At 41.0% G+C, this 16,600-nt stretch overlaps 1 long non-coding RNA gene across 1 annotated transcript; it reads right to left on the minus strand.

Moving 5' to 3' along the window:
* Positions 1-1,951: 1,951 nt before the first annotated feature.
* LOC120070136 (uncharacterized) lies at positions 1,952-2,679 on the minus strand. Its single transcript, XR_016527725.1, has 2 exons — positions 2,413-2,679; positions 1,952-2,326 (listed from the first exon to the last, which is right to left on the minus strand). It is a non-coding gene; the product is annotated as an uncharacterized LOC120070136 (long non-coding RNA).
* Positions 2,680-16,600: the final 13,921 nt, after the last annotated feature.

Below are 16,600 nucleotides of genomic sequence, written 5' to 3' on the forward strand. Positions count from 1 at the left end.
GTAGATGAGGCAAAGTCAAGTAACCAGATTTGATCTCACAGATAAAGCAGAACCTTGTAAACTGAACTTGATCTTGCATAAAGGCAGAGCCAGAAGGATCGAACTTGATCTTCAGAGGAGGTACAGTCAGGCGAACTGGAGTTGATCTCGTATATGAGGTAGAGCTAGATAGACCAGAGTTGATCTTGCATATGAGGAGGTGGAGCCAGACTAGATGTCACTTCTAGATTTACCTCTTTCACCTAAGAGGAGATGTGAGCACAACAAATACCACCATTTTGTGATATTTACTATCCAATCTAACTTGTTTACCTTACAACACTTTAAGATTTCCAACATAACTTAAATTTATTTTTATAAATAACTATACTTAAAGATTCTTACAAATAATTTTACAAGACTCTTGTCTAGTTCAACAATCAGAACTTGATTGAATTGGGATTCACCGACACCTCCCTTGGATCCTAGGGCATTGTAGTTATGCAAATAAACCAACCCTGTGGTAGACCCAAATGTAAGCTGGGAAGCTCAATGAGTGGTACTTTTTGAATATAGAGTTTTTCTTTTGGAAATACTTTTTTGGAAAACATTTATTAAGCAAGATCAATTTATCATATATTTAAACATTTAATAACCTTTCAAAGCATGTTAAATATCAAATAATCCTTTAAAACATACAAATCAACTCATAACAGGAAATCTTAGAAACATATGCAAATCAGTGAAATAGCATGATCATCATTTTTCTCAATTAAACCAGAGGATAGTTCATATAGATTCCAGTCATACCTAGAAAAAATCTCACTAAACCCTGTACCTAATTTAACCAGTCCTATGTGCACATGTCGACAATTTTGCCCGACATACCCAAGTACGCTGACAATTTCAGTCAGAGCATGCAAACAATCCCCATCAAATGTCCACGAAATATGCTTACATTCCCTGGATACCTAAGCCAGTGGTTTGAAATCTACTTCCCTCAAAATCACGATGAAATCATAATACATCACAAATCAAACTCTTTTGTAATTCTTAGATAAAATATGTTTATCTAAATCATGCGTTCAAGGTTCATGAAACAAATCATACTTGAGCTCATTCATACAGATTATACTTGAGCTCATTCATATAACATACTTACTATGATACTATATGCATATAAATCATAATTTGAAATACTTGAAAATAAAACCACTCATAGTCAACTAGCTAATCCCTGGATCTTCTATTCCATGGATTTCTAATGATGGTATCTTCTAATCCACGGATTTATGATGGTCTTAAAATTTGATTTATAATTCCATGTTTACTCCCCAGTCAATCAAATATTTAATTTCATAATTACCCTCCAAATATGTCCAATTTAACTTAATTCTCAAATACCCTAATTTTGTTAAATCTAAGGTTTACTTACAATTTAGTTCCTTAGCAAATTTCAAATTCACTTAAGTTTTCAAATAAGTCAAATTCTAGATTTTAAGTGCCATAAAAATGTCAATTACACTTGATCTTCCCCAAATCCTAATGCCATCCAATTTTAGAATTTCACCTTACACTTTAATCCTTAAATTACCTTAACATTAAGGTAACATTCCTAATTAATTCAATTCTAAGATCAAGCATCTTATTGATATCCATAAAGATTTAAATTAAACTTAGGAACATCTTAATTAACCTTAATTTTATCCAACTTTATCTAATTTTTTTATTAACCGTAATGAGGGTTTACTTGAAATTAATCCCTTTATCAACTTCAAAATTAAGTTAAAGATCCCAATTTTCTCTAATTTTAGGTTAAAAGCAGCTTAATGATGTTAGTTGGGCCGTAAACCAAGTTTAAGTGCCCTTAATTAACCTTAAATTACAAGGTCAAACTTTAAACAATTTGGTCAAACCCTGAAAGTCAAAACTTTGACCCTCCTTCAACCTCCAGCCCTATTTTGGTTTTCCCTTTTTCTTCTCTTTCTCAGCAGCCTCTTTTCACAACTTTCAATTTTGATTTCACCAAATCAAGCCCCAAACCATTTTTTTCTTCCAAAACTCATTATATACCTCTAAATCAAATTACCCAATAGATTAGAGTTCACGAATTACCTCATACAACCCCAAATTTCCACAAACTCCTCGATGCTCTGTTTCTCGCGAAAACTGTAGTAACCTACGATTTTTCGCTTTCTTTAAATTGATGGCCTTCCGGATCATATCTTTCCTACAGCAGCCCTCAGGAGTCCTCTTTACTCAATCCTCTTCAACTTCCGTGAAAAATGTTTTCCAATTACTCAACTGTTTTGAGAGAGAATCTTCAATCTTCCCACAGTAACACACCCTATTCTTGACAACTTTCAGTTCTGTAAACCAGCTCTAATTCCATCTAATTTAGATCAAAATACTCATGGTAAACTTGTAACTCACCTAACCTCAGAGTTTGGAGCTTTGAAAATTTCTAGAACTCCTGAAATCAACTCAAATTCCACGATGCTCTGTTTTTTTTCGAATTTCGATCAAGCTACTGTTTTCCTTTGATTTTCCCAGTTTTCCGTCCAGTCTCTTCATGGAAGCCTTCGAACTTTCTTCCTCACTCATTTCTCTACAACTTTGATGAAGGAATTTCTGGTTTTCCACAATTAGATTGCTCACACTGTCTCTATCTTTCTCTCTTAAATAAACTGTCCGAAAGTTGCTATGTCATTCCTCCTTGACTCTGATATTGACACCCACCTGCTTCACTTACCCCCAAATGGCTACAGCTTATGCATCCTTTACTTAGCCCTTAAGTATTTGAAGAAGACTTGGTTAAATTCCCTTTTAAGATTCCATAAAAATAAATCTCTCTTGGGCCTTATGTTTTCTTCCATAATTTTGTTCTTCTCCAAAATAAACTATTTAGTTCCAAGCTCCCAACCTTCTTGAATTAGGTTTATATACCCATAAATGCTCTTCAATTCCCCTTCCAATCAAATATAATTCTCATTTGAGAATTTGGTTCTTTTTAACGCTTAAAATTTTCATATTTCTCCATTTTTGTTTAACTTGGTAAAATATAACCAATTAATTTCCACCCAATCTTAACTTTACTCCTTTGGGTAAAATCTAAATATATTTACTTAAGAAGAGAGGACTTACACCAGACTTAATCTCGCATTTGAGACAGAGCTAGGAGAATGAACTTGATCTCGCATATGAGGTGGAGCTAGGAAGATCGAAATTGATCTCGCATATGAGACAGAGCCAAGCAATCTGGACTTATCTCACATTAGAGTTGATCTTCCATAAGAGGTGGAGCCAAACGGACCAAAGTTGATCTCACATATGAGGCAGAGCTAGGAAGACTGGACTTGATCTCGCATATGAGGCGAAGCCAAACGTACTAAACTTTATATTGCATATGAGCCAAAACCAAGCGGACTAGACTTGATCTCGCATATGAGGTGGAGCTTACAGACCAGACGTGATCTTGCCAATGAGGCGGAGCCAGTGGACCCGCCTCGAAAGTGTGGATTGACCACAACACGCTATATCGTTGCAAGGATGTGTTGCTTGATGTCACCTATGGGTCCACTGACATCACCATTTTTAACAATTGGTTTCGAGACCAAGATAAGGTTATTCTTCTTGGCCATGATGACGGTTATGTCTAAGATGGGAAAATGAGAGTCATTGTTGTCTATAACCATTTTAGACCAAATTGCAACCAAAGAATGCACAAGTAATTATTATGAATTTAATTAAAATTAGGCGAAATTATACTAAAATACCCCTTAATTATATATTTTTTGTGTGAAACAATTTCTATCCATATACTAACAATAAGAACATAGATATATACACACACACACACTCCATAGGTGAGACTTCTGCATCATACGGCTACATCCCGAGCTTCCGTCTCGGTCTTTGTCATTAAACCACCATCTATGCATGTATTTTCAGCCTGGACTCTCGAATCTTTTGCTTCTCAGATAGTGGCGAACAATGAAGCTATACCAATCCTGACATTCGGTTGATTAAGTGAGCGGTAGTAAGGATAACATCCCCCATAGGTAAGATGGGAGTGATGTGGATAGCATTAAGAAACGGGCAACTTCCACCAAATGACGATTTTTTCTTTCGGCTATCCCATTTTGCTGGGGGGGAGGGGGGGGGAGTGTATGCACACGTACTTTGGTGGATAATCTCTTTGGATGCAAGGAAGTTCTGGAAGGAGGAGTTAAAGAATTCCCGCCCATTATCACTTCTCAAAATACCAATCCTGACATTACATTGAGTTTCCACAGTGGCATAGAATTGTTGGAATACAGACGACACCTTGGACTTATCAGTGAGAAGAAAGACCCAAGTAAGTCGAGTGTGATCATCTATAAAGGTGACAAACCAGCGTTTCCCTGTGGAGGTTGTGATTGGTGAGGGACCCCAAACATCACTGTGGACTAAGGTGAAGGGTTTGGATGGTTTGTAGGACTGAGAGTGGAAGGAGACACAACTCTATTTGGCACGAATAAAAACATCACAGTTTAAAGAAGACATATTAATATTGCGAAATAAATGCAGAAACAAGTATTTCATGTATTGAAATTTTGGATGTCCTAAGCGATAATACCATAACAAAAAGTCATTCTCAGAAATAGAAAAATTTAAAGAAACAAGACTAGTCCTATAGTCATTCCTAGAGGAAGCATCATCAGTCAAGAAGTAAAGCCCCCTATCGTACCGAGCAATGCCAATCGTCGTCCCCGAGCTCAAATCCTGAAATAAAACAGAGTCAGATGAAAAAATTGCCTGACAACTCAGATCTCTTGTAATTTTACTGATAGATAACAAATTATTTGATATTTTAGGAACATGCAATACATCTCGCAATACCAAACTCTCAAACGGAGATAAATGTCCTTTCCCTACAACTGGTCCAAATGACCCATCTACAATTCTAATCCGTTTGTTACCAGCACTTGGACAATATGAAAGAAATTGATCATAAGTACCAGTAAGATGATTTGTCGCCCTTGAGCCTGTTGGGATTGGTGTCCTAATTCTCCCGGAATCTCATTGTTTTGTAAGAATACACATTGTTTGACGAATAAAATAAGTGTTATTTAATTCTGGCATTTACTCATATCTAATAAACAAAGCTCATTGGTTATCTTATGTGAACTTAAGCATGTATATGTGATATATAGGTGGATCATGCCTTAAGTGATAACCTAAATAGGTCTGTAGTATAAGGATTAAGGTGGGATACCTGATCCTGGTGACACTACGGATACGACTCGCTTTGTAGAGGTTTGCAAGTGTTGTAAACTACTATAGATGGTAGATCCTGACCATTCATGAAGAGACGTGCGAACGAGGGTGTCCAATACAAAGAGCTTGTATAAGACCTTGACCACGAGATGTAGACTCTGTATATAACGCCGTTGATACTAGAGACTTACATCTCACCTAAACGACTATAGGTGACACGACCTCAATCCTGAGTGTTTTGGGAACTTCTGCCTTTGAGAGCGGTCTTTTGATTAGTATGGGTGAGAGTGACCATATTGCCAACTCAACATGCCTACCTTTTTGGGGACTTGTCTGATCTGGGAGCTGGGAACTCAATCCACAATATGTAATTCATTCCTTTCCTGAAGCAGGGATAAGTAGAGAGATTGTTTCCTTAAGGGCTGATTTCGGGACTTGAACATAGTGGCCACAACTTCTCTTTGGAAGAGAAGACTCAATCATAGTAGGACTATGACTTATATTCATTAGAGGGATCAATGGTACTTAAGGAGACAGATGTAACTACAGGGGCATAACGGTTATTGACCTAACTGTACTTACGAGCGATCTGTGAAGGGTTGTCGCACTGTTGATTGGTTGAGATAGACACATAATATATCTGTGGTAAGGAGAGTTCAACTGTCGGTCTTTAGTGAAGTGCCTGGTGTCACAATCACTCTTTCGGAAGCTTCTCTTAGCGATTGTGCGGCACTTGTTCCCGTTCACGAACAAGTCAGCCAACTCGAATACGGTCTGCCGATGGCACACCGAGTGCCTCTCACAACCTCCACCCCCGTTTTAGGGAAAACGGTTTTAGAAAACGGGTTTGGAGAAAAGGTTTTCGTAAGAAGTTTTTGTGAGTGTGAATAAAGAAAGAAAGATTGTAGTAGACTAGAAAGCAATAAGCAACAACAACAGCTTTATAGAGTACTACTCCGGGTATGAGGAAGTGATGGTTAGTCTTATCCCCATATAGTGCATTCTGAACAAAAAGCCAACTGGCGCCCTTGCATATGCAAAAGGGCGAGTGGTCACTTACAATGAAAATGTAAAGAAAGCAAGCTAACTAAGCTAATACAATACAAGATATGAAAGTATGCTAGAAGGGGGTTGGATCGGGCATGCGGCCATGGGCAACAGGCCTTGGACAAGCATGACTGTGACATTCTCCCCCACTTAATTGGTTGACGTCCCCGTCAACTGACCTTGTTCAAAATCTGCGATGGCTGGAGCTGCATTCTTCAAATCTTCGGCCCGTTCCCAACTGATCTCTTCGTCGGGGAGATCCTTCCATTTCACTAAGAACTCTGTCAGTTCTCGTCTGGGTCTTCCAATACGGCGCGTACGTTTATCCAGGATTTGTGCAACTTTTTTCTCAGCAGAACTCTTCATCGTGACCGGTGGGCGCCTTAGCATATTTCGTTATTCATCCTCGGAATCAGGATGATAGGGCTTCAGGATACTCACACGGATGACAGGATGAATCTTCGTCCATGAGGGTAACTGAACCTTATATGAGGTTCTCCCGACCTTCTCAATTACCTCCACTGGACCTTCATATTTCTTTACTAGTCGTTGGTCTCTCTGGCCTCGGAAACGAAACTATTCCGGTCGTAGCTTGATCAGGACCTTGTCCCCGGCTTGAAACTCGAGTGCCCTCCGCGTCTTATCAGCCCACTTTTTCATCTTTCTTGATGCTCTTTCTAGGTAGGCGCGAGCTATCTCAGAGGTTTTGCTCCACTCTTTAGTGAAGTTATGTGCCTGAGGACTTTTGCCTGCATAAGAGTGGTCCACCAAGTGTGGCATGAGTGGCTGTCTACCGCACAGAATTGAAGTGAGAATATACCGGAAAAAGATAACTGCCCCCATACATGGTCTTACGACTTTGCAGAGACCTGTGTTTTTGGTAAACAGTTGCCCGGGCCTGGTCACTGCGACCCCCTTCTGACTGACGTTGTTGGCTCGAAACAAAAGAAAAGGAACTTAGCGCTCCCTTCGAAGGGCATTTTTTCGGTCGCGGAACTCTACTGGCTATTGAAGCTAAACTGAGCCACATCTAACAACTGGACCCAGTTCTTCTGCCTAACGTCGATAAAGTGATACAGATATTCCTCGAGCATACTGTTGAAGCGTTCCGTTCGGCCGTCAGTTTGGGGATGATAGCTAGAGGAGATATTCAGTGTTGACCCCAATATTTTGAACAATTCTATCCATAATGTCCCAGTGAATCTTCCATCCCGATCGCTAACAATGCTCGCAGGGACGCCCCATAATTTCACAATGTGTTTGAAGAACAGCTGGGCAGTCATCACGGTTGTGCACATTTTTGGCGTTGGGACGAAAGTGGAATATTTTGAGAACCGGTCGATGATGAAAAGGATCGATTCAAACTCTCCCACCTTGGGCAAATGGGTGATGAAGTCGAGAGATACGCTCTCCCATGGTCTAGAGGGCACAGGTAGGGGTTCCAGCAGACCCGCTAATTTCGCCCTTTCGACCTTATCTTGTTGGCAGACAAGGCAAGTCTTGGTAAATTGCATGACATCATCTCGAAGGCTTGGCCAATAGTAGCCTTGTTTCAAAAGGGCATAAGTCCTCTGCCAACCATTATGTCCTGCCCACGGTGTGTCGTGACACTCCTTCATCAGCGACCTTCGTAACTCCCCGGATCTGGGGATGTAGAGGCGATTGCCCTTGGTGTATAGTAGATCGTCTTCCACCCCAAACTGGCGTGTCTTCCCTTCTTTGGCCAACTATAGGATAGCCTGCACCGTTGTGTCGTTTGTCAAGTGAGTTTTGACAGTTTCTCATACTGTTGCACTCAACGTACTTGCTTGTAGGCGGGCGAACATGCACAGGGCCGCATGTTCGCTCTTTCGGCTAAGAGCATCGGCCGCTTGGTTACTTTTCCCCGTTCTATGTTCGAATTGGAAGATGAACTCCGCTAGACACTCCTGCCACCGTGCCTGTTTCGACGACAACTTCGGTTGGTTGAAGAAGTGACAAATGGAGTTGTTGTCAGTCTTGACCACGAACTTGGCCCCCAAGAGATACCGTCTCCAGGCCCTCAAGCAGTGAACTACTGCTAACATCTCTTTCTCGGAGGCGGCATACCTCCGTTTGGCATCATTTAGTTTCCTACTCTCATACGCGATGGGGTGTCCGTCTTGGAGGAGGACACCACCCAACGCGAAGTCAGAAGCATCAGTCTCTACTTCAAATGGCTTGGTCACATTGGCAATTCCGAGGACCGGCCCCTAAATCATCACTTTCTTCTCAAGCCCTCAAAGGCGGCTTGACATTCAGAAGTCCAGCTCCATTGGCTATCTTTCTTCAACAGTTCGGTTAATGGCCCTGTTCTTCTCGAGAATCCTTCTACGAACCGCCTATAGTAGTTGGCTAGTCCGAGGAAGGATCGTAGTTCGGTCACGGATGATGGTACCCTCCAGTCTCTAATCGCAAGGCCCTCTTCCATACCAATCCGACCACACTCAATCACGTGGCCGAGGAAATTTATGCGCTCTTGGGCAAAGGAGCACTTCTCTCTCTTTACATACAACTGATTTTTCCTCAGCTTTTCGAAGACTAGTTGGAGGTGATGTCGATGGTCCTCTAGCGAGGCACTATAGACCACAATGTCATCAAGATACACTACGATGAATTTGTTGAGGTATTCGTGAAACACTTGGTTCATTAAGGTACAGAAAGTTGCTGGAGCATTAGTGAGGCCAAAGGGCATCACGAGAAATTCGAAGGCTCCATATCTCGTGACACAAGTCGTCTTAGGTTCGTCTCCTTCAGCAATTCGGACCTGATAATATCCAGACCGTAGGTCCAGCTTCGAGAAATACTTAGCACCATGAAGCTGATCAAATAAGTCAGTAATGATAGGAAGGGGATATTTGTTGCAGACTGTGAGCTTATTCAAGGCCCGATAGTCGATGCACAACCGGAGCTCCCATCCTTCTTCTTCTGGAACAGTACTGGGGCTCCGTAAGGGGCCTTCGCCGGTCTGATAAATCCTGCATCTAATAACTCGTCTAACTGTTTCCGAAGTTCGGCCAATTCTGGCGGGGCCATCCGATATGCATTCTTGGCAGGCGGTTTTTCCCCTGGTAACAACTCAATCTCATGGTCAATCCCCCTTCGTGGGGGTAAGGACTTGGGCAAGCTTTTCGGCATGACATCCCGATACTCTTCCAAGACAAATAGAACGTCTTGGGAAATCTCCTCTTCAGTGGACTCAACTGATTCTATCGGGATGGCCATGAACGTGGGTTCGTCGTGGGCCAGGCCTCTCTTCAATTGGAGGGCTGAGATCATTCTTACCCCATTTGGCTGCTTGATACTGGCTTGGACTACGGTGGGTGTAGATCCGGTAATGACTGGACATTTGGCGAGGGGCATTGGTATGACTTTATGTTCAAGTAGGAATTCCATCCCTAATACCACGTCGAAATCATCCATCTTGACAATCACGAAGTCATCGAAGCCCTTCCAGTCTCCTAACTTCACCGGAGTTCTCTTCGCTATCCCCGTAATCGGTAGGGCTGCGGAATTCACAGCTTTCATCTTCCCTGCATCTCTTTCCCAAGTCAAGTTCAGGCGGCGAGCTTCCGTTTCAGCCATGAAGTTATGGGTGGCCCCGGAGTCAACCATAGTGTTCTTGGTCGATCTTTGGTTGACCCAAGCGTCCACGTACATGAGTCCTTTCTCTAGTGGCTCCATCGCCTTTCCCATTTTCTTCTGGAGCGCAGATAAGAATTTCAATGCCCCCATCCTGGGATTCTCAATTTCTGCAGCTGGCTTGATTACCGTCTTCTTCAGTTCAGCCTTGTCTTCGGAGGTAGAGGCTAACGTGGCTTGAAAAGCATTGAACGCGGTTCGATTTGGACATTCGCCTGCCCTGTGTGGCCCTATACATATGAAACAAGACAGGGGGCGATTGTAATTGTTATGCTGTTGCAGCGGCCCCCGCCAGTTGTTTCCTGATCTCGGTTGGGATGATTTACGGTCCCCCCCTGTGTTCTTGTCTCCTCCCCCAGGTCTAGGAGGATTAGAACGACTGTTTCTGTTTCCCCCATTTGAGGAAGTTGACTGCTTCCTCACATCTTGTGAGTCAGTGCTAAGGTTGTATAGCCATTCAGCTGCCGCATAGGCAGAAGGGAGATCCTGTACTCTCTGTTCATATAGTTTTGATTTCGCCCACGGTTTCAGCCCTTCAACAAAGCAAAAGACCTTGTATTTTTTAGACATATCTCGTATGTCCAACATGAGTCCTGCAAACTGTTTTATGTAGTCCCTGATGTTACCTGTTTGCTTCAGCTCTCGGAGTTTTCGTCGAGCCAAGATCTCGATATTTTCAGGGAAGAACTGCAAGCGAAGTTCTTGTTTCAATCAATCCCAAGTATCAATAGTGCATCGTTCTTTCTGTATGTCTGTAAATCGTGATCTCCACCACAGTTTTGCATCTTCAGCTAGATGCATCGTTGCTAGTGTGACTTTCGACTCTTCAGTCACTATGTTCGTCACCTTGAAGGATTGCTCAAGGTCGAAGATAAAATTTTCTAGGGCTTTCGCTTCTCGCACTCCACATAAGGGTTTCGGTTCTGGGATTTTTATTCTGCTTACTACCATTGCTCCCCCAGATGGGGCTTGGTTCCCTACCGCTCGGATGGTGAGATTCACCCTAGTACTCACATCCGCTATCTCGGCTCTGACGACGTCAAGGGCCGACTAAAAGTCTTCAGATAAATCGGTTACCATCTGAAGTATTGCTTTTTGGGAGCCGTCCAGCTCTTTGACACGCTTCTCTATGTGGGCAACAGAGCCCGAAGAGCTATCGCCTCATTCAAAGCTGCTGGACTGTGCTGTTTTGGTCTCGAGGGTCTCTACCCTCATCATCAATTCTCTGACGGGTAATCCGTCTAGGCGGCCTACTACTGCATCAATTCCATCGGCTTTCTCAGCAACTTCTTGTAGCTGAGTCTCTAGGAAACGGACATTATCTGGGACCTCTCTCAGGTAGAGCATTTGCTCTTCCATCTCTACCAACCTGTCCACATGGGACTTGTTCAGGTTCTTCGTCGCTGACATGATCACTGATCTTCCCTCTGTGAGCCAACCTGGCTCTGATACCAACTGTCACAATCGCTCTTTCGGAAGCTTCTCTTAGCGATTGTGCGGCACTTGTTCCCGCTCACGAACAAGTCAGCCAACTCGAATACGGACTGCTGATGGCACACCGAGTGCCTCTCGCAACCTCCACCCCCGTTTTAGGGAAAATGGTTTTAGAAAACGGGTTTGGAGAAAAGGTTTTCGTAAGAAGTTTTTGTGAGTGTGAATAAAGAAAGAAAGATTGTAGTAGACTAGAAAGCAATAAGCAACAACAACAACTTTATAGAGTACTACTCCGGGTATGAGGAAGTGATGGTTAGTCTTATCCCCATATAGTGCATTCTGAACAAAAAGCCAACTGGCGCCCTTGCATGTGCAAAAGGGCGAGTGGTCACTTACAATGAAAATGTAAAGAAAGCAAGCTAACTAAGCTAATACAATACAAGATATGAAAGTATGCTAAAAGGGGGTTGGATAGGGCATGCGGCCATGGGCAACAGGCCCTAGACAAGCATGACCGTGACACCTGACAGTTAACGGATGGTGGATCCCGTGACTAAAGAGTTTAGTTAGTTATTCATGTACCGTTGGAGCTTTGAGCTACAGGTCCATAAGGTCCCCTTGGTAGCTCAATGGATTCAGTTGAGGATTAGTTCTTGGTGTTGATTTGAAATGTTCAAATTGACAAGAGATATTTTGATTATATATGATATAATCGGTATGATGTATGAGATAAATCTAGTGGAGGATTGATGTAAATGAGATTTACATTAAGTACCTTAGAATAGAAAAAGAACTATGGTTTATATGTTTCATAAGATGAAATATTAAAACTATAGGTTATAAATATAGTATGATAAGTTGGTTATCATTTATATATTAATTATTGGATAACTAAATATTTTTCTCTAATAACCAATTGAGTGGGAGGTTATTGGTGGTTCATGGTAACCGTGAGATAAAAGGAAAATTGTTTTCCAAATTTTAGTAAGCTTTTACAAAAGGTTGAAAATTGATTTTGAGTTTTTTCTCTCTCGCAAAAAGAAACTCACGAGCGGTTGTCAAGTAAATACCGGTTTATTAAGCGATAACATGTTTTGGTAAACGATCGTATAGTGTTTTGTAGGCGACAGACACTGAGCTAAACGATCACTTAGCTTTTGTTAGACGATCGCTTAGTTTTAACTAAACGTTTGGGCATCGACCTATGCGATAGATTTCTGTCTTCTTCTTCCACTTGCCCAATTATGTACACGATTATTCTTTCTTCCTTCTTCTGCCTCAATCCAAGTCCGAACAGAGCCCACCCTTTGGATTCTCACACCGAGAATACCAAGGTAACCTTTTTTGGTGGTGTCATACTTAACTTGACACCGTCGAGGTTCTGTGGAGGTCGTCCGCGTTCTTGCTGGAGTGTTCGTGACCGAGGCGATCATTAAAGACGAGTGCGAAGTGTTCGTGCAGTATTGCGGTCGTGTTGTTCGAGCATTCGAGGTTGTTGTGTTCGAGTGTTTGTGAGCAAGGAGTGTAGAGTCGAGTCGACAAACGTTTGTAGAGTTTTCTCCGTGTTCATTTGTAGTTGTTCATGCTGTAATTTCTATATTGATTGTATAGCCGCATGTTTCTATACGACTATAATTTGTAATATTCATTCATGATTGTAATTTGGAATGATCTTTTTTCTGCTGCTCATGGAAATATCGAGTTCGATTTCCTTCATTGTTTTCACTCCCTCAAGCAACTAAGACGACTCTCATTGATGCATTGTTAAACTCAAATGCATTTAGTGCTTCGACCTCTATGACGCGCATATGTGCATCTTGTTGAACGTCCATAGGCTTCTCAGATGAAGATCTAACGCTGGGTTTAAAGCTTCATGATAGGCCTTTGTACGTCTCAAGGTACGTTTAAAAACAAATGGTTGGTCGGATTTTCATTGATGATAGATCAGCTGTCAATATAATGCCTAAGTCGACTATGAGATAATTAGGCATCTTGCTAAAGGAGTTGACGAAATAGCAAATTGATAATTCAAGGCTTCAACCAAGGCGCTTAACGAGTGATCGACATGATACATTTAGAACTTATTATTGGCGACTTAAAGGGCGATGCATCATTCCGTGTCATAGACTCGAAGACCACTTATAAGATATTACTACGTCATCCTTGGATTCATGGAAATGGAATGATAACTTCAACATTGCACCAATGCTTCAAGTTTTATCATGACGGTATTAAAAAGGTTGAAGCAGGCCCTAACCCATTCTCGATCTCACTTTGCAGATGCAAAGTTTTACTTGAAGAGTGATAATGTCAAAAAAGCTATGAGTGCAAAAATCCCTCTAATAAAAAGTGAGGATCATCCAAAGCTGAAGTCACCGGTGGACACAGAAAATAATCATGTGAAGGGGCAAGTACTTTTAACTCTAAAAAAAGTGAGGAACCTACTAGCCCTGCAATGTCTAAAATTTTAAAACACGAGAAAGCTCTAAGTTCTCCAATCTTGCGCTATGTTCCTTTGTCAAGACGTAAGAGGGGTGAGTCACCGTTTACATAATGCTCAAAAGTTTCCACCAACAATCACACAATGCCTGAAGAAGCCGAAGATTCAAAAGAAACTGGGCAAAAAAGCTTTCGTTTTCAATCATATCAAGCCTTTAACTACTTGATCTCCAGTCTTCCAAAGATTGGGTATGGTCAAAACAAAAAAAGAATATCAATATTTAGGATCTACATCCACTCGAACTTTGACCTTCAAAAGGCTAAGTATCTTCACATCAAATAAAGATCGACCTTCAACATCTATTTTTTATCGTCTCAAAATGTCAATCTGTTAACATGAAAGAAAGATGAAAACCTTGAAGGCAAAACCATTTCATGAAGAAAATAACTAGAAAAGATTCACAGTTGTGTCCCTTCACACATGAAAAGGAAGTTGTTTATTGACATAAACATAGAAGGTTCCTTAATGATAAAGCCAAAACTCATAAAATGAAGAAGATGATCTAAGCCATGATCCAAAAAGAGTTTTTGAAGTTAAAATATAAAAACTCATAATCATAAGAGTATAAACTACATGTTGCTTCTGACCCACATGAGTCTAGAAGGTTAACGACTAAAAAAAAAACTTTGTTGAACTACATTGTGACTTAATCCATTCATTACAAAAGGTACGTAAGTAGCTTAAAGGAAACTTCATGTAACGACCCAACTCCATAGGACTCAAGCTAAACCGTTAATGTAGCATGTTTGCTTGAAATCCAAACAACATTCTTTCATGATTTAATAAAAACCAAATAAATAGCATAAATTAAATAATCTTATTAAATAACCGAAATTTCAAGTGGCAGGGTACCCATAACAAGATCATAAAACCAATAAAAAAACTTTAAAAGTAAAAAATGCAAATACCAAAACCACGAGTTTTAAATCTCAAAACAAGAAACTAAAACATAGAAAAATCTAAAAAACATGAGCGGAAACTAGTCCAATAGCTTTCACGGATTCCATTTGTCATTCGTCGATGCATCCTTATCCTTACCTGAAAAAGTAAAAACATGGTATGGATGAGCATAAAATACTCAATAAGTAACTCCACTACTGGGGTCAGGCTAAGCAACTATGTCCTCTAGATGCCAACCTCAAGTGGGTTGTACATAATCCTCTAGTTTTCATAGAACACAAATAAATGAATATATGAATTCGCCCTACCGATATATGAATTCGCCCTACCGTAGTTTAAGAGTACCCACAACCTCTAGTAAATCCCAAAGGAAACACAACCTCTGGTGAATCCCGAAGAAACCACCACCTCTAGTGAATCCCGAAGGAAACACAACCTCTAGTGAATCCCAAAGGAAACATAACCTCTAGTGAACCCCAAAGGAAACACAACCTCTAGTGAATCCCGTGAGAAGCACAACCTCTGGTGAACCCCGAAGGAGGTCACCACCTCTAGTGGGTATCTAACTATCGGTAGGGATAACTATTACTATCATAAACATCACATTCATCATGACATAGTCCCATAACATGTAAATACATCTCATTGTACTCATGGATCAATAAGAAATTCATATAACAAAAATACTGAAGATCATGCTAGCATTCATACATCTTTCATACATAATTAGAGCAATTTCTTTATCCTCATGCAATTCTATGCAAACAACCTCAGAATCCCAAATAAAACATAAATTTTGTTGCCTAACACATAGGCAGTTCCAGTAGTAAGATTACTTACCTTGAAGTTAAACCCAGATATTAGTCCAAATGAATGGTCTCCAACAAAAAAAAAAAAAAAAAAAAATCCTGAATTAATCCCCCCAACACAAAACACAAAACTACCTTTAAAATCCGTAGGCCAAACCAAAACATACAAAATCTAATCCAACGAACCTCAGTTGACTTACCAAAGTTATGGCTTGGTCTAGAATCGATTCCATAACCAAATTTGATCGACCAACCCAAAACAAACTTTTGTAATGTCCCACCACTCGTTTTCAATCTTAAAACTCCTACAAAACTCAAATTTATGGCCCAGACATGATGGATATCAACACTTTTAGCCAAAATTAAATGAGTATTCAAAAGCTTCAAAGAAAATTCTAGAAGGCTCATATCTTACCCAAAAGGCTCGAGATTTCGGCAAGCAAAAACAGTGATGACAGGAGGGAGATCAGGCGGCACAGCTGGGTGACTAGGCGGTAGATCCTGCGACGACACGTGCGGCTGGATGGCTAGGTGACGGATCCGACGGCGAGGCATGCGACTGAAAGCAGGCACAGGCTAGGCTTCAGCTGAAGACTGGTGGCGCAGACAAAAATGTTGAATTTAATTTTATGAACTCACAGGGTTTACATTCTTCCCTCCTTAAAGAACTTTCGTCCTCAAAAGTTCAATCCTGAAAAAGCTCCAGGTATTGGGCTCTCATCTCATCCTTTCGCTTCCAAGTAGCCTCCTTAAACTAGTGATTCTGCCACAGAACTTTCACCAATGGTATCTCCTATTTGCATAACGTCTTCACCTCCCTGGCGAGGATTCTTACAGGCTTCTCTTCATAATTCAAGTTTTCATTCAACTGTAACAGTTCAAAGTCCACCACGTGGGATAGATCGGTTATGTAGTTCCTTAGCATCGAAACATGAAAAACGTTATGAACTGAAGAGAGTGACGGTGGTAATGCCAACCAATAAGCTACAGGGACAATTCGCTCCAAGACCTC

The sequence above is a fragment of the Benincasa hispida genome, chromosome 1 (genome assembly GCF_027475165.1).
Source record: "Benincasa hispida cultivar pf3 chromosome 1, pf3_genome.v1.1, whole genome shotgun sequence".
In the NCBI taxonomy this organism is placed as follows: domain Eukaryota; kingdom Viridiplantae; phylum Streptophyta; class Magnoliopsida; order Cucurbitales; family Cucurbitaceae; genus Benincasa; species Benincasa hispida.